At 42.6% G+C, this 21,398-nt stretch overlaps 1 pseudogene; it reads right to left on the minus strand.

Moving 5' to 3' along the window:
- Positions 1-9,880: 9,880 nt before the first annotated feature.
- On the minus strand, positions 9,881-20,474 carry LOC129846217 (tripartite motif-containing protein 16-like; annotated as a pseudogene).
- Between the last annotated feature and the right edge of the window lie 924 nt (positions 20,475-21,398).

A 21,398-nucleotide genomic window follows, 5' to 3' on the forward strand; every position in this document is an offset into this window, starting at 1 on the left:
CACTATATAAGCATTGACAAAAATATAACTTTCTGTTCCGGGTACATTACGATGACGATCCGATGTCAGAATGGTTCAGATAATAACTACAGAACTAAGCCAACATCAGCATGGACTTTGGTTGCAAATGGTATGAACTTTGAACTCGTATTCACTACAGAAGTGATAACTCCTAGCCGTTGAGTTAGCAACAGCCGCTACAAACGCAGGTTAGGAAGGACAGTCAGAGTATCCCGTCCAACTTATCCAGTGACCACCAGAGACATTCTTCAAAGGACAGAGGACTCGGTTTGGCAAGACGGTCTTCCATCTACCACCAACCTACTGAAGCGCAGCTCAGAGTAAATATTTATTGCATTTTCCTTTTCAAATGGGCGGTAATATAGAATGCATAAGATTCTGTATTTACGATAGCACAGCTCACCTAGGTTCCAGTCTCCCGCTCTTTCACTAAAATCCCGCTCCTTTTCTTCGTGTAACAAGCTGTCATATCTATTCCGCCCGCTAGGGACGTTTTCCTTTATGACGGCAATTTCTGATCAAGTTATGATTTAATTGTGTATGTGTAATTCTGTGTGATTAGTTAGGTATTTAGTAAATAAATAATTAAACCCAATTTTGAATTGCTGATTCAACTTGTTAGCCAGGATTCTTGCAGATAACCAAGGATTTACCACTTTCAGATGAGACTGAATAAAATTACGATTAATGTGACTGCTATGGATGTAAAATATTACTAGGTCTTTCAGAGTTTATTCGGAAGATAACAGCTCTATAAATATTATTTCGTGGTGTCCCTCTCTAGTTAATTATATTTACCTGATTAGTTCAATCAGGTAATATTAAATACGGAGAAATTATTTTATAGCCAACATCAGCTATGTTGCTATCAGCTATGTTGCTATCAGCTATCAGCTATCAGCTATCAGCTATCAGCTAACATCAGCGTGTCATAGCAATTAATCTGGCATAGCCAAAGACACGACACCTGTTACTGGGGGAAATGCTCCCCGCCTGCCCTGGTCTGTCTCTCCCAGTCTGGTACAGGTGTCCTCTCCTGCTCTGGTCTGTCTCTCCCAGTCTGGTACAGGTGTCCTCTCCTGCTCTGGTCTGTCTCTCCCAGTCTGGTACAGGTGTCCTCTCCTGCTCTGGTCTGTCTCTCCCAGTCTGGTACAGGTGTCCTCTCCTGCTCTGGTCTGTCTCTCCCAGTCTGGTACAGGTGTCCTCTCCTGCTCTGGTCTGTCTCTCCCAGTCTGGTACAGGTGTTCTCTCCTGCTCTGGTCTGTCTCTCCCAGTAAGGTAAGGTGTCCTCTCCTGCTCTGGTCTGTCTCTCCCAGTCTGGTACAGGTGTCCTCTCCTGCTCTGGTCTGTCTCTCCCAGTCTGGTACAGGTGTCCTCTCCTGCTCTGGTCTGTCTCTCCCAGTCTGGTACAGGTGTGTGAGGTTTTAGCTCATTTAATGAGGGTTCAGCATTGTGTTGGCTACATGTCTTAGATTGATGCTGTGTTTCTCTCAGGTCAAAGATGAGGCCATAGAGGAACATGTTGCTGTTGTTCAAAGGTGTGGGAGAAACCACACGCCTGCTCTGTGAATGAGGAAATATATACTGTTTCTCCCTCGAGTTTAGGGAGAAACTACACGCCTGCTCTGTGAAAGAGGAAATATATACTGTTTCTCCCTCGAGTTTTGGGAGAAACTACACGCCTGCTCTGTGAAAGAGGAAATATATACTGTTTCTCCCTCGAGTTTTGGGAGAAACCACACGCCTGCTCTGTGAATGAGGAAATATATACTGTTTCTCCCTCGAGTTTTGGGAGAAACTACATGCCTGCTCTGTGAATGAGGAAATATATACTGTTTCTCCCTCGAGTTTTGGGAGAAACTACACGCCTGCTCTGTGAATGAGGAAATATATACTGTTTCTCCCTCGAGTTTTGGGAGAAACCACACGCCTGCTCTGTGAAAGAGGAAAAATATACTGTTTCTCCCTCGAGTTTTGGGAGAAACCACACGCCTGCTCTGTGAATGAGGAAAACTATACTGTTTCTCCCTCGAGTTTTGGGAGAAACCACACGCCTGCTCTGTGAATGAGGAAACATATACTGTTTCTCCCTCGAGTTTTGGGAGAAACCACACGCCTGCTCTGTGAATGAGGGAATATATATTGTTTCTCCCTCGAGTTTTGGGAGAAACCACACGCTTGCTCTGTGAATGAAGAAATATATGACTGTTTCTCCCTCGAGTTTTGGGAGAAACCACACACCTGCTCTGTGAATGCCTGTGAGATCTATGCACATACATCCCAAACAACATGGGAGAAATGGGACTCTTGCTCTGACATGTCAGGACTGTTTTCTTGGTACTTAACCATGTCTCTGGACTTTACACATCTCCTGAATGTTGTGGCGTTAAAGATTCTGGTGACTATGGATTGTCCTTCAAGTGCTGTCTATAAATCCAAATGTTGTAACCCCCGATCTAGACTGGCCATTATCTTGCTGCTTCTACTGTCTGGAAATGTGCAATCTGACCCAGGTCCTGACATTCTTCCCCCTGCCCAATTAAGTAGTCAGAGCGGAAGTTTCTGCGTATGAATGTAATACGTCTGCTGCTGAAGCTTCATGTTGTGGATATATGGATAAAACTGACCACTCTGATGTATTTATGCTTTCTGAAACCTGCCTCCAAAAATATATTGCAGACTAACATATTGGCATAAATGGTTACAATGTTTTAGGTGCAGATGTTAAATCTAAGGGTGGTGATGTTGCTGTTTACGTAAAACACAAGTTCTCAGCCGTCTGACTTCTACTAAACCTCAGCAAGTTGAATATCTGTGTTTGAACCTTAACCTTGGCTCCTGTTTAAATATTGTTGTATCTTGTTGTTATTGACCATCTGCTCCTGTTTAAATATTGTTGTATCTTGTTGTTATTGACCATCTGCTCCTGTTTATATATTGTTGTATCTTGTTGTTATTGACCATCTGCTCCTGTTTAAATATTGTTGTTATAGACCATCTGCTCTGTTTAAATATTGTTGTATCTGGTTGTTATAGACCATCTGCTCTGTTTAAATATTGTTGTTATTGACCATCTGCTCTGTTTAAATATTGTTGTATCTGGTTGTTATAGACCATCTGCTCTGTTTAAATATTGTTGTTATTGACCATCTGCTCTGTTTAAATATTGTTGTATCTGGTTGTTATAGACCATCTGCTCCTGTTTAAATATTGTTGTATCTGGTTGTTATAGACCATCTGCTCTGTTTAAATATTGTTGTTATTGACCATCTGCTCCTGTTTAAATATTGTTGTGTCTTGTTGTTATTGACCATCTGCTCCTGGTTAAATATTGTTGTATCTTGTTGTTATAGACCATCTGCTCCTGTTTAAATATTGTTGTATCTTGTTGTTATTGACCATCTGCTCCTGTTTAAATATTGTTGTATCTTATGTTATTGACCATCTGCTCTGTTTAAATATTGTTGTTATAGACCATCTGCTCTGTTTAAATATTGTTGTTATTGACCATCTGCTCCTGGTTAAATATTGTTGTGTCTTGTTGTTATTGACCATCTGCTCCTGTTTAAATATTGTTGTATCTTGTTGTTACAGACCATCTGCTCCTGTTTAAATATTGTTGTTATTGACCATCTGCTCCTGTTTAAATATTGTTGTTATTGACCATCTGCTCCTGTTTATATATTGTTGTATCTTGTTGTTATAGACCATCTGCTCCTGGTTAAATATTGTTGTGTCTTGTTGTTATTGACCATCTGCTCCTGTTTAAATATTGTTGTATCTTGTTGTTATTGACCATCTGCTCCTGTTTAAATATTGTTGTATCTTGTTGTTATAGACCATCTGCTCCTGTTTACATATTGTTGTATCTTGTTATTGACCATCTGCTCCTGTTTATATATTGTTGTATCTTGTTGTTATTGACCATCTGCTCCTGTTTATATATTGTTGTATATTGTTGTTATTGACCATCTGCTCCTGTTTAAATATTGTTGTGTCTTGTTGTTATAGACCATCTGCTCCTGTTTAAATATTGTTGTATCTTGTTGTTATTGACCATCTGCTCCTGTTTAAATATTGTTGTATCTTGTTGTTACAGACCATCTGCTCCTGTTTAAATATTGTTGTATCTTGTTGTTACAGACCATCTGCTCCTGTTTATATATTGTTGTATCTTGTTGTTATTGACCATCTGCTCTGTTTAAATATTGTTGTATCTTGTTGTTATTGACCATCTGCTCCTGTTTAAATATTGTTGCATCTTGTTGTTATTGACCATCTGCTCCTGTTTAAATATTGTTGTATCTTGTTGTTATAGACCATCTGCTCCTGTTTAAATATTGTTGTATCTTGTTGTTATTGACCATCTGCTCCTGGTTAAATATTGTTGTGTCTTGTTGTTATAGACCATCTGCTCCTGTTTAAATATTGTTGTGTCTTGTTGTTATAGACCATCTGCTCCTGTTTAAATATTGTTGTATCTTGTTGTTATTGACCATCTGCTCCTGTTTAAATATTGTTGTATCTTGTTGTTATTGACCATCTGCTCCTGCTGTCTCTCTGGATTGTATTTCCAGATTATCACAGCATGTCAACTCTGAGTGTGTCCTGATGGGTGATCTGAATCAGGATGGTTAACATCTAGCTCTGATCATCTCTAAATTCTATACAAAACCTATAATCTCACTCAGATTGTCAACACGAGGTTGAATATAAAGGATCCTCTGAAATCCTCTTTGATTTGATCTTAACCGATACTCATCGTTTTAATGCTTCTGGTATTTCTGCAAATGACATAAGTGATCAATGTGCTCTTGCTTGTGTGAGAGATGGTCCAATTCCTGAGCATTCTCCACGTGTCATTACGAAAAGACACCGGAAGCTGTTTGATACTCCAGGTGTTTTACATGATGTAACCAGCATGGAATGGAATAGAATTAATCCCTGATGTTGAATTAGCCTTTTCTTACTTCCACAATGCATTCCAGGATGTATGCAATAGGCCCCTTTAAATACATTCAGGATTAAGGGCAGAGAGAAGCCCTGGTTTACTGAGGAACTTACTAAAATCATAAGGGAACTAAATGCTATGTGGGTTAAAGCAAGAGGGTCTGGCTCAGCGGATGATTGGATGGCTTTTAAACGTCTTCGAAATATGGGTGTGGCTATGATCTGAAAAGTGAAAGCAGACCACTCCCTGAAATCTACTACAGATCATTATGATCTGAAAAGCGAAAGCAGACCACTCCCTGAAATCTACTACAGATCATTATGATCTGAAAAGTGAAAGCAGACCACTCCCTAAAATCTACTACAGATCATTATGATCTGAAAAGTGAAAGCAGACCACTCCCTGAAATCTACTACAGATCATTATGATCTGAAAAGCGAAAGCAGACCACTCCCTGAAATCTACTACAGATCATTATGATCTGAAAAGCGAAAGCAGACCACTACCTGAAAGCTACTACAGATCATTATTATCTGAAAAGTGAAAGCAGACCACTCCCTGAAATCTACCTCAGATCATTATGATCTGAAAAGTGAAAGCAGACCACTCCCTGAAATCTACTACTGATCATTATGATCTGAAAAGTGAAAGCAGACCACTCCCTGAAATCTACTACAGATCATTATGATCTGAAAAGTGAAAGCAGACCACTCCCTGAAATCTACTACAGATCATTATGATCTGAAAAGTGAAAGCAGACCACTCCCTGAAATCTACTACAGATCATTATGATCTGAAAAGTGAAAGCAGACCACTCCCTGAAATCTACTACAGATCATTATGATCTGAAAAGTGAAAGCAGACCACTCCCTGAAATCTACTACAGATCATTATGATCTGAAAAGTGAAAGCAGACCACTACCTGAAATCTACTTCAGATCATTTAAATAATCCCTCCACATTTTGACAAGTAGTGAAAGGTTTGGAGTGAACAGAAGATTCACAGCTTCCCAAACTATTGTTGGTCGACACTCAGGTTGTAACTGAGAGAAGCTCCATTCTGAAAGCCTTGAATCAGCATTTTATAGATGCAGGCAGTTTATTTAAAAATGTTAAACCCCGCCTGTGAATTTACCTGAGACCCCTGTACACTCCTTCACCAGGTTCTCCTTCTCCTCCCTGACACCCCTGTACACTCCTTCACCAGGTTCTCCTTCTCCTCCCTGACACCCCTGTACACTCCTTCACCAGGTTCTCCTTCTCATCCCTGACACCCCTGTGCACTCCTTCACCAGGTTCTCCTTCTCATCCCTGACACCCCTGTACACTCCTTCACCAGGTTCTCCTTCTCATCCCCGAGACCCCTGTGCCCTCCTTCACCAGGTTCTCCTTCTCATCCCTGACACCCCTGTGCACTCCTTCACCAGGTTCTCCTTCTCATCCCTGACACCCCTGTACACTCCTTCACCAGGTTCTCCTTCTCATCCCCGAGACCCCTGTGCCCTCCTTCACCAGGTTCTCCTTCTCATCCCTGACACCCCTGTACACTCCTTCACCAGGTTCTCCTTCTCATCCCTGACACCCCTGTACACTCCTTCACCAGGTTCTCCTTCTCATCCCTGACACCCCTGTGCCCTCATTCACCAGGTTCTCCTTCTCATCCCTGACACCCCTGTACACTCCTTCACCAGGTTCTCCTTCTCATCCCTGACACCCCTGTACACTCATTCACCAGGTTCTCCTTCTCATCCCTGACACCCCTGTACACTCCTTCACCAGGTTCTCCTTCTCATCCCTGACACCCCTGTGCACTCATTCACCAGGTTCTCCTTCTCATCCCTGACACCCCTGTGGACTCCTTCACCAGGTTCTCCTTCTCATCACTGACACCCCTGTGGACTCCACCAGGTTCTCCTTCTCATCCCTGACACCCCTTCACCAGGTTCTCCTTCTCATCCCTGACACCCCTGTACACTCCTTCACCAGGTTCTCCTTCTCATCCCTGACACCCCTTCACCAGGTTCTCCTTCTCATCCCTGACACCCCTGTGCCCTCCTTCAACAGGTTCTCCTTCTCATCCCTGACACCCCTGTACACTCCTTCACCAGGTTCTCCTTCTCATCCTTCTCTGTTTCAGAAGTGTGTAAAGCCCTGAAATAAATTGATAGAACAAAATCCCCTGTCCCTGATGAACTAGACCCCCGCTTCCTACACCTGGCTGCTGACATCATTGCTCTCCGCTATATTTCTAACCTCACGCTTGACGTGAAGGAAATCCCCAAGTTATGTAAATCTGCTTTTGTACAGCCTCTCCTGAAAGGTGGAGATCCTTCGCTACTTGACAACTATCGACCCATATCAACATCGTCTGTACTGTCTCTCCTGAAAGGTGGAGATCCTTCGTTACATGACAACTATCGACCCATATCAACATCGTCTGTACTGTCAAAGGTACTGGAGTCCTTAGTTAGTAGGGAGCTGAAGGCCTCCAAGAAAACAACTTCTTTAATGGAATGCAGTCAGGCTTTAGGTCTGGCCACAGCACTGTTTCAGCAACATTGAAGGTTTTAAATGACATCCACTGTGCTCTTGACAACAAGTGTGTCTGTCTTTATTGATTTGTCGAAAGCTTTTGACACCGTGGACCATGCTGTGTTAGTGCAAAGGTTAAAATGTTGTGGAATTACAGGTCATGATCTAGACTGGTTTATAAATTACCTATCAAATCATACACAATGTGTAATGGTGGATGGTTGTAAATCTGAGTCCATAGAGTTGTGCTCAGGTGTTCCGCAAGGTTCTATTTTGGGCCCACTGTTGTTCCTTTTGTAAATCAACAACATTGGGGATCTTAATGAAACAGCGGATGTTCATTTTGTATATCAACAACATTGGGGATCTTAATGAAACAGAGGATGTTCATTTTAATGCAGATGATACTGTTCTTTATTCAAGTGGTAGTAGTTTATCTTTAGCTTTTGAAAATTCCCAAAGAGCATTTAACATCATACAACAGAATCTGTATGATTTGAAGCTGGTTCTGAATTTCATATACCAGGCATGTTACTAATCATGCCATTGCTACATTGTCTGGACATACTATAGAGCAAGTTAAAGTGTACCTATATTTGGGTGTGTGGGTTGATGACAAGCTGAGCTTCACTGTTCATGTAGAGAACTTGATAAGGAAGCTCAAGCTGAAAATAGGTTTTTATTACCGGCATAAGGCTTGTTTTTCTCTGGAGGCCAGGAAGGAGCTGGTACGATGTACATTACTGGCGGTTTTAGATTTTAGTGATGTTATATATATGCAGGCCTCAGCCACTACCCTGAGAGCACTTGATTCAGTGTATCATGCAGCCCTCAGCCACTACCCTGAGAGCACTTGATTCAGTGTATCATGCAGCCCTCAGCCACTACCCTGAGAGCACTTGATTCAGTGTATCATGCAGCCCTCAGCCACTACCCTGAGAGCACTTGATTCAGTGTATCATGCAGCCCTCAGCCACTACCCTGAGAGCACTTGATTCAGTGTATCATGCAGCCCTCAGCCACTACCCTGAGAGCACTTGATTCAGTGTATCATGCAGCCCTCAACCACTACCCTGAGAGCATTTGATTCAGTGTATCATGCAGCCCTCAGGTTCATTACCAATCAGAAACGTCTAACACATCATTGTGATCTCTACAGCGTTGTTGGAGGGTCGTCATTGACCTTGAGTAGTCTTAAACACTGGTAGACACTGATTTATAAGGCCATGTTGGGTAAAATTACATTTTATCTCTGTTCTTTTTCAGTCAGGTCAGTAAATAAATATCAATTACGGTCCCATTCTGATTTGCTTCTCACAGAAGCAAACATTAGAACAGGTCATGGTAGAAATAGTTTTAGTTACTCAGCTCCGTGGTCCTGGAATTCTCTGCTGAACATTTTAAAATGTGATGATCTAGTTTCCTTGGAGTTTAAAAACTTGATCGATGTATATATCATAGAAGATTGTAATTTATTTTAGGCCAGCTGTTTTTAGTCAAGATGTTTGTGTTTTTAATATAATATGTAATTGTTGTACTGGATGTGTGTTTATAGTGTTGTTTAATGTGTTAAATAAAGGTAAAATAAAAACTATAATAAAAATTCAATACAGGTACTGTATGTAGAACCATAGTAAAGACCAGTATGGACTATCAATACAGGTACTGTATGTAGAACCATAGTAAAGCCCAGTATGGACTATCAATACAGATACTGTATGTAGAACCATAGTAAAGACCAGTATGGACTATCAATACAGATACTGTATGTAGAACCATAGTAAAGACCAGTATGGACTATCAATACAGGTACTGTATGTAGAACCATAGTAAAGCCCAGTATGGACTATCAATACAGGTACTGTATGTAGAACCATAGTAAAGACCAGTATGGACTATCAATACAGGTACTGTATGTAGAACCATAGTAAAGACCATTTTGGACTATCAATACAAAGTGACCATTTAGAATGAGGCCCAGTTCAATGAGAGGAAGTCTTAACAGAACTGGGGGATGACAGACAGGAAGTGGGGGGGTGGAGATCTAATATATTGTTGTGCCAAACACTAAAGCATGATATTGTAATAAATCTACACCCTATTCCCTACGTAGAACACTACTTTAGACCTGGTCAGAAGCACCGTAGTGCACTACATAGGGAATAGGGAACCATTTGGAACAGAGCCAGTAATTCCCCTGAACATCTTCCTCTTCCTCATCTGGTTTCTTGAACAGCCCTTCACTCCTCCCCTCTTCCTCCCCTCCTCCCTTTTCATTCTATTCTATCAGCCACACCACTAGCTCACCTCCACACAATACATTTACAAGTTAAAGACACACCTTGGAATAAATAACAAAGGAAAACTATTACTAGATGAAGTTTAGTGTTTTTTGTTATTTCCCATCACCATAAATCATATTTAATCACTGAACAGTAGCAGACCTAACTTCATCTGTTCCTGACTCTGGATAGTGGATTAAAAAGACCATCAATCTCCAATGATATTAAAGTACTATTCTGAACATTACTGATCTACTGAGTGGCAAGTCAAGATATCTGCTGGTTTTATTGTTTGGTCAATAGCACCACCTGCTGGACAGGTTTAATGTTGCTGGACTGAGCAGTATGGGAGGATGAAAGATGACACATTTAGGGCCGGTTTCCTGGACATCTACATTGAACATACTTTTTAGTCCAGGACTAGGATTAATCTGTGTCTGGGAAACCAGTCCATATAGTTTAGTAGAAAGTAAGTGATACCAGCTTGTAGTGGGCTGACTAGTCCTGAATTGTCCTTTAGTTCCTGGACCATTTTCCATGCAGCTCCAGGTGACAGAGAACACATCAATTAGGACCAACAAGCTGATCAATGATACTGAGGAGAATTACATAGAGACAGAGAACCAACTGAGAAAACATATCAATGGTTCTGAATGACAACCAATATACATCAACACCAGACATCATGATTCATGGAAATGTACAAGATTAAAACATTGCAATTACAAAAACTTGACATCTTCTGAAGACCAAATCAATTGATCATCAAATCATTGTAGATAAAACAGAGCAGAACGAATCATCACATTTGGGGACCATCACCACCAGCATGACTAGTATCTATGTGGACCCTACTACAGTTTAACCAGCTCAGCTATAGACTACACCAGCATGACTAGTATCTATGTGGACCCTACTACAGTTTAACCAGCTCAGCTATAGACTACACCAGCATGACTAGTATCTATGTGGACCCTACTACAGTTTAACCAGCTCAGCTATAGACTACACCAGCATGACTAGTATCTATGTGGACCCTACTACAGTTTAACCAGCTCAGCTATAGACTACACCAGCATGACTAGTATCTATGTGGACCCTACTACAGTTTAACCAGCTCAGCTATAGACTACACCAGCATGACTAGTATCTATGTGGACCCTACTACAGTTTAACCAGCTCAGCTATAGACTACACCAGCATGACTAGTATCTATGTGGACCCTACTACAGTTTAACCAGCTCAGCTATAGACTACACCAGCATGACTAGTATCTATGTGGACCCTACTACAGTTTAACCAGCTCAGCTATAGACTACACCAGCATGACTAGTATCTATGTGGACCCTACTACAGTTTAACCAGCTCAGCTATAGACTACACCAGCATGACTAGTATCTATGTGGACCCTACTACAGTTTAACCAGCTCAGCTATAGACTACACCAGCTTGACTAGTATCTATGTGGACCCTACTACAGTTTAACCAGCTCAGCTATAGACTACACCAGCATGACTAGTATCTATGTGGACTCTACTACAGTTTAACCAGCTCAGCTATAGACTACACCAGCATGACTGGTATCTATGTGGACCCTACTACAGTTTAACCAGCTCAGCAGTACCAGAGAGATAAAACCCAGGAAAGGGGGGCTGAGTGAATGTGGTCTGGACTCTGTGGAGGAGGGTCATTGTGTCAGAGACACTGTAGAAAGACAGAGTACCTGCCTTGTGATACAGGTACACTCCTACTCTGGAGGACTGAGGGCCTGATACTTTAGTCTGAACACTATTGTGTCTGAACCAATAACCACTACTATGGTACAGTAAACTCTAAGCACTTTAAACTGTAAACTCCAGGACTTGTTATTGTATCCAAATGCATTACCTTTCTCTGTTCTGCTGATGTCTTTATATGAGACTGCTGTAACAACATAACCAGTCCACTCCACCTCCCAGTAACAGCGTCCAGACAGACCCTTTCTACACAGAACCTGCCAGTAGTTGGTGAATCTCCCTGGATGATCAGGATATGGTTGGACTTTGCCTCTACGTTTCACCTTTCTGTTCCCTTCAGACAGAGAGAGGAGTGTGTGTGCTGTGTTTGGGTCCAGTGTGAGCTGACAGGAATCTGGGAGAAGAGCAGAGCAGAGACCAATGAGGGGAGTCAGAACAATAAGTTAAGTCAGATACTGTATCTACCCTGTCTTTGATTAGAGCACAGCAGAGATCAAATCACAGAAATATGAGCAGTCAGATAGATACCCAGTCTTTGATTAGATCTACTATTGCTATATATTTCTAGAGGGATTGTTAGGAGTGTCAGTAAAAAGAGACTGTTAGTTACTTCACAATAAAGAGACTCACATTGTAACAACTGTTCTCTGGTCTTGGGCTCTGGAGGCAGTACAACATCCACTATATTCACTACAGACACACAAACACATTGACAGAGAGAGGGAATGTTATCATCAGACCATATTCCACATGTATATGACTAGTAGGGAACTTTCAATGGTCTAAAGTTGATGTTCTTATTGTTTTCAACACACCTGTAGTGGAGATCTTGGTCCATTCTCCTTTTAGGAAGTCTTCTAGTTTCTCTCTCAGTTCAGACACAGTCTTACTCACATCTCCAAAGTACTGAAGAGGACAGACAACGATGCTGGGTAAGTCTGAATATACACTGATACTGGAGAGAGACTGATAACTCTGGAGAGAGAGAGACAGGGAGAGAGAGAGACAGAGAGAGAGAGAGAGAGAGACAGAGAGAGAGAGACAGAGAGACGGGGAGAGACAGGGACAGAGACAGAGAGAGGGAGAGACAGGGACAGAGACGGAGAGAGGGAGAGAGGGACAGGGAGAGAGGGACAGGTAGAGAGACGGAGAGAGGGACAGAGACAGGGACAGAGATGGAGAGAGGGAGAGAGACGGAGAGAGGGAGAGACAGGGACAGAGACGGAGAGACAGGGAAAGAGAGAGGGAGAGACAGAGACGGAGAGAGGGAGAGACAGGGACAGAGACGAAGAGAGGGAGAGACAGGGACAGAGACAGAGAGAGAGACAGAGACAGAGAGAGGGATAGACAGGGACAGAGAGAGGGATAGACAGGGACAGAGAGAGGGAGAGACAGGGACAGAGAGAGGTAGAGACAGGGACAGGGACAGAGAGAGGGAGAGACAGGGACATAGACAGGGACAGAGAGAGAGAGAGACAGGGATAGAGAGAGAGCGAGAGCGAGACACGGACAGAGAGAGAGACAGGGACAGAGATACAGACAGGACAACATAATGATTGAGATAAATAGTTTCACATGAAGTTAATTTCATATCACATGTAACAAGACAGTTTAGTTACCTGGAGGAAATGGATGTGATCCTCTGTGTGTGAGAGCTGCTCCAGCTCAGTGCTTCTCTTCCTCAGCTCAGCTATCTCCTGCTTCAGTTGCTCCAGGAGTCCTTCAGCTTGACTCACTTGAGCCTTCTCTTGGGCTCTGATCAGCTCCTTCACCTCAGAGCTCCTTCTCTCAATGGAGCGGATCAGCTCAGTAAAGATCTGATCACTGTCCTCCACTGCTGCCTGTGCAGAGCGCTGGAGAGAGAGAGACAGAGAGAGAGACAGAGAGAGAGACAGAGACAGAGAGAGACAGTAGGTACAGTAGCCTCTCTGCACCTCATTGAGTCAGAACTCTGCCACCCTGCTCTCCAGGTCCACCAGGCCTTGTCCCCCGCTCCTGGACAGACAGGTACAGAACACCTCTTGGTCCTGCTCTACTCTCCTCCCTCCTGGACAGCCAGGTACAGAACACCTCTTGGTCCTGCTCTACTCTCCTCCCTCCTGGACAGACAGGTACAGAACACCTCTTGGTCCTGCTCTACTCTCCTCCCTCCTGGACAGACAGGTACAGAACACCTCTTGGTCCTGCTCTATTCTCCTCCCTCCTGGACAGACAGGTACAGAACACCTCTTGGTCCTTCTCTACTCTCCTCCCTCCTGGACAGGCAGGTACAGAACACCTCTTGGTCCTGCTCTACTCTCCTCCCTCCTGCACAGACAGGTACAGAACACCTCTTGGTCCTGCTCTACTCTCCTCCCTCCTGGACAGACAGGTACAGAACACCTCTTGGTCCTGCTCTACTCTCCTCCCTCCTGGACAGACAGGTACAGAACACCTCTTGGTCCTGCTCTACTCTCCTCCCTCCTGGACAGCCAGGTACAGAACACCTCTTGGTCCTGCTCTACTCTCCTCCTTTTACCTGGACAGGCAGGTAAAAAAAAAAAGTCTCCCTTTTTATTTGACCACTAAAACCTGTTCTTGGACGGAACTGGAAAATAACGACTGGTCTCCCCTCCTGGACCGCTTGGTGTTAAGTAGCAGACTAGTTGAAAAATCTGTAAATCGCCTTTTTTAGGCAGATTTAGTCACTTAACCCTAGTGGCTCTGGATAAGAGTGTCTCCTAAATGACTCACATGGAAACTTAAATACAAAGTTAACTAGATATAATCTGTGTCATTTATAGCCTGGCACAGATAGTAAAACTACATTAAATACAACGTTATCTAGATATCATCGCCACATAACTTATGTCGAATTTAACTTCTTTGGGCTGCAGGGGCAGTATTGAGTAGCTTGGATGAAAGGTGCCCATTTCAAACGGCCTCGTACTCAATTTATTATTATTACTATTGGATAGAAAACACTCTCTAGTTTCTAAAACCGTTTGAATTATATCTGTGAGTAAAACAGAACTCATTTTGCAGCAAACTTCCTGACAGGAAGTGGAAAATCTGAAATCGATGCTCTGTTTTAGGGCATCCCTATTCATTTGCTTGATATCTATTAGTATACATGCACTTCATACGCCTTCCACTAGATGTCAATAGGCAGTGAGAGAAGAAAAGGAGTGTATAGCTTGATCTGAGGTCGAATAAGAGCTCTTGACATGAGGTGACACCAATTTCCTGTTTTCTGGAAGGCGCGAGAAGGAACCGGGGAATGCCTTCTGAAAAGCTGTCGTTATAGACGGCTACTATCTCCTGCTCTGATTTTATTTGATAAATGTGATATCATCGTAAAGTATGTTTTTTCAATATAGTTTTATTAGATTATTTAATTTTTTTCGGGAGGTTAGGCGTGTTGCGTTCTCTGCGTTTGTTCAGGAAGGAGAGCTTAGCGCCACTTGGCTAGTGTGCTTGCTAATTCAAGAGGGAAAAATGCCTGGAGAAGAGGACATTCTAAAACCAAACAATGATTGTTCCCGACAAAGGACCCCATGTACAACATTCTGATGGAAGATCATCAAAAGTAGGACCCCTTTATGATGTTATTTCATATATCTGTCGAACATGTTTACTATTAGTTTGCGCCCAGATTTTGGGCGCTCTCTCGCCATAACGTAAGCTGAATGTCGTAATGAAGTTATTTTTAGAATTCTAACACGGCGATTGCATTAAGAACTAGTGTATCTATCATTTCCTATACAACATGTATTTTTTAGTCAAGTTTATGAATAGTTATTTGGTCAGAATAGGTGAGTGTCAGAAATAGATCCGGACATTCTGGGAAAAAGTTGCTACATGTTTACAATGTATAACCACGGAATTCAGCTCTAAATATGCAAATTTTCGAGCAAACCATATATGAATTGTGTAATATGATGTTATAGGACTGTCATCTGATGGAGTTTGAGAAGGTTAGTGAAAGAATTAATATCTTTTGCTGGTTTATTCGCTATGCTAACGTGCCTAATGAATCAATGCTGTTGTGTGGTTGGCTATTGTAGTAAGCTAATATAATGCTATATTGTGTTTTCGCTGTAAAACACTTAAAGAATCGGAAATATTGGCTGGATTCACAAGATCTTTGTCTTTCATTTGCTGTACACCATGTATTTTTCATAAATGTTTTATGATGAGTAATTAGGTAGTTGACGTTGGTGTCTGTATTTACTCTGGCTACTCCCGTGCTATTTCTGACTGTAGCTATGATGGTAGCAGTAATGTAAAACTGATTTATAGCTCAAATATGCACATTTTTCGAACAAAACATAGATTTATTGTGTAACATGTTATAGGACTGTCATCTGAGGAAGTTGTTTCTAGGTTAGTTTGGTTGGTTCTAGGTTAGTTAGGTTGGCTTTGTGCATGCTACCTGCATGCTACCTGTGCTGTGAAAAATGTCTGTCCTCTTTTGTATTTGGTGGTGAACTAACATAAATATACGTGGTGTTTTCGCTGTAAAACATTTAAAAAATCGGACATGTTGGCTGGATTCACAAGATGTTTATCTTTCAAATGCTGTATTGGACTTGTTAATGTGTGAAAGTTAAATATTTTAAAAATATATATTTTGAATTTCGCGCCCTGCACTTGAGCTGGATGTTGTCATAAGTGTACCGGTGTCGGTCTTGCAGCCTAAACAGTTAATGAAACAGGTTTTAAGATGCGATGGAACGGTTGACGCGAAAAAAACAAATCACAGAGAAAATATATTGACTGATATATTGAATTGTTTAGGGTAGCTTTAGCTTTGGCTTTAATAAATTCTGAAAATACTTGAAAAATAAAATAAAAAAGAATAGTAGCCCTCCTCAGGAACCACAAAACCCTCACAGACCAACTTCTTCTTCTGTGATATAATGGCGGTCCACAAACCAACGTTAAAGGTGCATGGCTCCACCTACTGTGCTGGAGTGTGTCCAATCACGGTTTACAACATTTCTAAATCCTCCTACCTAACAGTACTTCTGAGAAAATATAAAAGAGTCCTAGTAACTTCTAATAGACCCTCCCCCATCCCCCAAATCCCTTCCAAACCCCCCCCAACCCCGTCCAACCTCAATGACCCTACACTTCAATCTTTCCCTCTCTTCAACATCCTTACAACAATATAACAACACATGCTCCACCGTTTCATTGACCATACCCTCCAGACACAAACCATTCACATGCTGCCAACCAGATGTAAGAACCAGTTCAATGTACAATGTCCTAAACACAATCAAGTAAACACCATCTCTTCCTTCCTAATCTGACCTTTGAATCTTGGTCCACCGACCTTTAGAGGACATATAAATGTCCCTTGTTCTCAGAGTCCCATCTCTTCTGCCACACATCTATCAAAATGTCTCTGATCTTACATTTGGCCTCACCTCTACCCAGTGGAACATTAATATCAATTATATCTTGTTTCAAAGCTCTTTTAGATAACTGGTCTGCAATTTAATTTCCTTCCACACCTGAATGGACTGGGACCCAGCAGAATCTCACTACTACACCCATTCTCTCATTTCTCCATAATAACATTGATACCTACAACTGTCCAACCAAAACCACTGCCTTGTCTACTAGTATATTCCCAACAGTCATCTAGAACAGTAGCAGTGGGATGCTCAACCTCACAGCCTTTCAACCCAATAAGCTAATGACAATTTATCACGCCGTATATCCAAAGGCATCTCACCTGCCTCCACTAGTAAGACACATACAGATGTTGATTTAAATGCACCAATACATATCCTTAAAGCTATATACTGGATTCTGTCCAGCTTCTGAAGACAAGTCTTTGCTGCTGTTCCATAAACTATACACCTGTAATCAATTGTTGTCCTGATCAGAGCTCTATAAATATCCATCAACGATTGTCTGTCAGCACCCCATTCATAACCAGAGACCCACACAACCAACTACCACAAAAGTGATGGAATGAGAGAGAGAGAGAGAGACATCGTTACAACACTGTACATAGACATAATATAACGTTTCTTCTTCTTTGGAGTTTAACGGTGGTTGGCATCCAATATGTTGCATTACCGCCCCCAACTGGACTATAATATAAATCTATTTTACTTTGTGATAATGGGGTTTGTGAAAATGGGAAAAGGGGAAATTATGATAATACTAAGTAACACCATTCCAACTAACCCTACACTCATCAAAAACCCACTACCCCATTCCACTACTTTGACCCTATCTGCTCCTGCACCATGCCAACTAACCCTACACTCATTAAAAACCTACTACCCCATTCCACTACTTTGATCCTATCTGCTCCTGCACCATGCCAACTAACCCTACACTCATTAAAAACCCACTACCCCATTCCACTACTTTGATCCTATCTGCTCCTGCACCATGCCAACTAACCCTACACTCATTAAAAACCCACTACCCCATTCCACTACTTTGATCCTATCTGCTCCTGCACCATGACAACTAACCCTACACTCATTAAAAACCCACTACCTCATTCCACTACTTTGACCCTATCTGCTCCTGCACCATGCCAACGACCTGGGAGGACGGGACACCACCACTCAACACACCCTGTAACTCTTCTGAAGTCAAATCTCGTATGACCAAATACTTCTCTGCAGCTGCCACCACAACATCTATTGTCTGTGATTTACATTCCATTTCTGTGGTACAGTTGATAACCATTGCTATGAACGCTAAGAAGCCAACCTTACTGAAGCATATATCACTCGTTGGTCTTTCCCTCTGTGCTGCACAGATCTACTACTCACAGGGATCCTCTCAGGATCCCTCACCCTTGACCCATCCTCCTCTACTTTCTTCACTGCCTCAGCATACGACACCTTCTGCACTACTCTGACTCTAACCACCTCAACCTGCCTCTCTCTCACCAGACACTTCTGATCCCCAGCAACATGGACGCCCCTACAGTCGACACACTCAACTTTATCCACTGAAACTACACAATCCTCTATCCCATGACCTCCTGCACACTTCCCACATCTTGGAGTCTCCCTCCTACAAACTGCTGCAACATGCCTGTAATATGAGTCGGTTTGAATTTAATTGAATAGAGAGAGAGCTCCATGTTAATGTATAGGGGACATGAGTCAGTCATGGTTACTCATGGTTATGTGATGAGGTAGCCCCGCCTGCTACTTATAAATCAGTGTCGGTCCAATAGGGAATGTCCTCTTGGTGTAACGGTCAAGATGTTGGTTTCTCCCACGGTAGACCTGGGTTCATATCCCGTCAGTTACATTAAACAGTCTATTCTCTGAAAGGGGTCCAGACAGCCTGTTCCCAACAGTGGGGTCAGTGTGATTGGTTAGGGGCCCCTCTCCCTCTCTCTGATTGGAGGAGAGAAGTGAAATGGTGTGTCTCCTCTGGTCAACAATACTCACCTTGAAAGACTCCACAGCCTGTTGGAGCTCCTTCAGCTCCTTCTCTCTCTCCTGGAATCTCTGCTGGACCTTCTGCTGACTCATCCCCAGCTGCCTCTGTGGAGAATCACTCTTCAATGAGCTATCAAGCTTTATTAGTCCAGTAGATCAATAGTATAGTAATGTGACATTGGGCCCAAAGAAGATAGGGATTCAAATGTTGAGATAGTGACTGTGTGAAATTATATTAGAATGTTTGTATGTGATTCTACTATATTTTAGTCAATGCCACTCCGACAGCTCTATCTAAAATTGAAATATTTCTTAATTCGAATCTTTTACCTTTAGATTTGTGTTTATTGCTTTGAATTGTTAGATATTTGCTGGAGCCAGGAACACAAGCATTTCGCTACACCCTCAATAACAACTGCTAAATATTTGTGACCAATAACATGAAATTTGATGTGAATTATTATAGTTTTAACAGAACACAAATCAGGGAGCTGATTTGGTGTTTGATAACAAATGATAATGTGTTTGACTTTAGAAAATGTGATACATTTGGAGAATCTGGGTTATCATTTCTCCCGAGTGGCACAGTGATCTAAGGCACTGCATCTCAGTGCTAGAAGCATCACTTCAGACCCTGGTTTGATTCCAGGCTGTATCACAACCGGCCGTGATTGGGCATTCCATAGGGTGGCGCACAATTGGCCCAGCATTGTCTGAGTTAGGGTTAGGCCGGTAGTAGGCCGTCATCGGTTTGGCAGGTAGCCTAGTGGTTAGAGCGTTGGGACAGTAACTGAAAGGTTGCTGGATCGAATCCCTGAGCTGACAAGGTTAATATCTGTTGTTCCTCCCCTGAACAAGACAGTTAACCTGCTGTTCCCTGGTAGGCTGTCATTGTAAATAAGAATGTGTTCTTAACCAACTTGCCTAGTTAAATAAAGGTATGTTAATCAGACAGTAACCAACAAGTTGTTCTGGTCTTACCTGTTTCTCAGTCCTCTCTGCTGCAGCTGACACTGTATCATGGCCTTTATGTTCATCCATTGTACACAGATAACAGATACACTGCTGATCGGTACGACAGTAAACCTCCAGCAGTTTGTCATGATGAGAGCAGATCTTCTCCTGTAGTTGTGCGGTGGCTTTGACCAGCTTGTGCTTCTTGAAAGCAGGAGATTCATAGTGAGGTTGGAGGTGAGTCTCACAGTAAGAGGCCAGACAGGACATGAGGGCTTTCTGCTTTCTGGTCCCAGTGCAGACATCACACGCCACATCTCCCGGTCCAGCATAGCGGATTTTCTCCACCGCTTCAGCCAGCACAGTGCTCCTGTTCAGAACAGGCCTTGGGATAAAGGTCTGTCTGCACTGTGGACAGCTGTAGAAACCTTTCAGATCATCCTGATCCCAGCATTCTTTAATACAGCCCATACAGTAACTGTGTCCACAGGCAGTAGTCACCGGATCCTTCAGTTGACCCAGACAGATAGAGCAACAGAACAGTTCCTGATTCTCTGCCATTTTGGTGCTCTCTCCCGTAGGTTAAGCAATGGCAGTGTGAAAGATGACTTTCTGTTTTATGGAACTCTACAGCAGAGGACAGGGAGTGGCTTCCTACTGGACTGGAGGTGTGGTTTCTTTGATATGAAAGTATGACAGTGTGTTGGGTAGTAGACAGAGCTGGTCAGTACTTATGTTAAATGTATTTGAAATATATATTTTAATTACTTCTGGGTATTTTGTCGTTTGAATTACACTGGGCTGAACTGCACTCCAATGTATTTTGTATTTAAAAAAAATCCTAAATACTTTTATTTTTAACCCTTTTTTCCTGGTTTCCAATTGGTCGTTACAATCTTGTCTCGTCGCTGCAACTCCTGTAAGGACTCTGGAGAGGCGAAGGTCGAGAGCCGTGCGTCCTCCGAAACACAACCCAACCAAGCCGCACTGCTTCTTGACACAATGCCCTCTTAACCCGGAAGCCAGCCGCACCAATGTGTCAGAGGAAACATCGTACACCTGGTGACCGTGTCAGCGTGCACTGCGCCAGGCCCGCCACAGGAGTCGCTCGTACGCATTGGCACAAGAACATCCCTGCCGGCCAAACCCTCCCCTAACCCGGACAACGCTGGGCAAATTGTGCACCGCCCCATGGGTCTCCCCATCGCTGCAGGCTGCGACAGAGCCTGGACTCAAACCCAGAATCTCTAGTAGCACAGCGATGCAGTGCCTTAGACCACACAGACACTAACTACTTTTCTTTACCATTTATTACAGCGGTTCACATCTTGTGGTCCCCCTTTCACCCTGCACTGGTATCAGCAGTCTGGTAGTACTATGATGTGATAAGACTGTCTGGTAAATGACAACACTGGTATCAGCAGTATGATAGTACTATGGTGTGACAAGACTGTCTGGTATATGACAACATTGGTATCAGCAGTATGATAGTACTATGGTGTGATAAGAC

The sequence above is a fragment of the Salvelinus fontinalis genome, unplaced genomic scaffold, assembly GCF_029448725.1.
Source record: "Salvelinus fontinalis isolate EN_2023a unplaced genomic scaffold, ASM2944872v1 scaffold_0481, whole genome shotgun sequence".
Classification (NCBI taxonomy): domain Eukaryota; kingdom Metazoa; phylum Chordata; class Actinopteri; order Salmoniformes; family Salmonidae; genus Salvelinus; species Salvelinus fontinalis.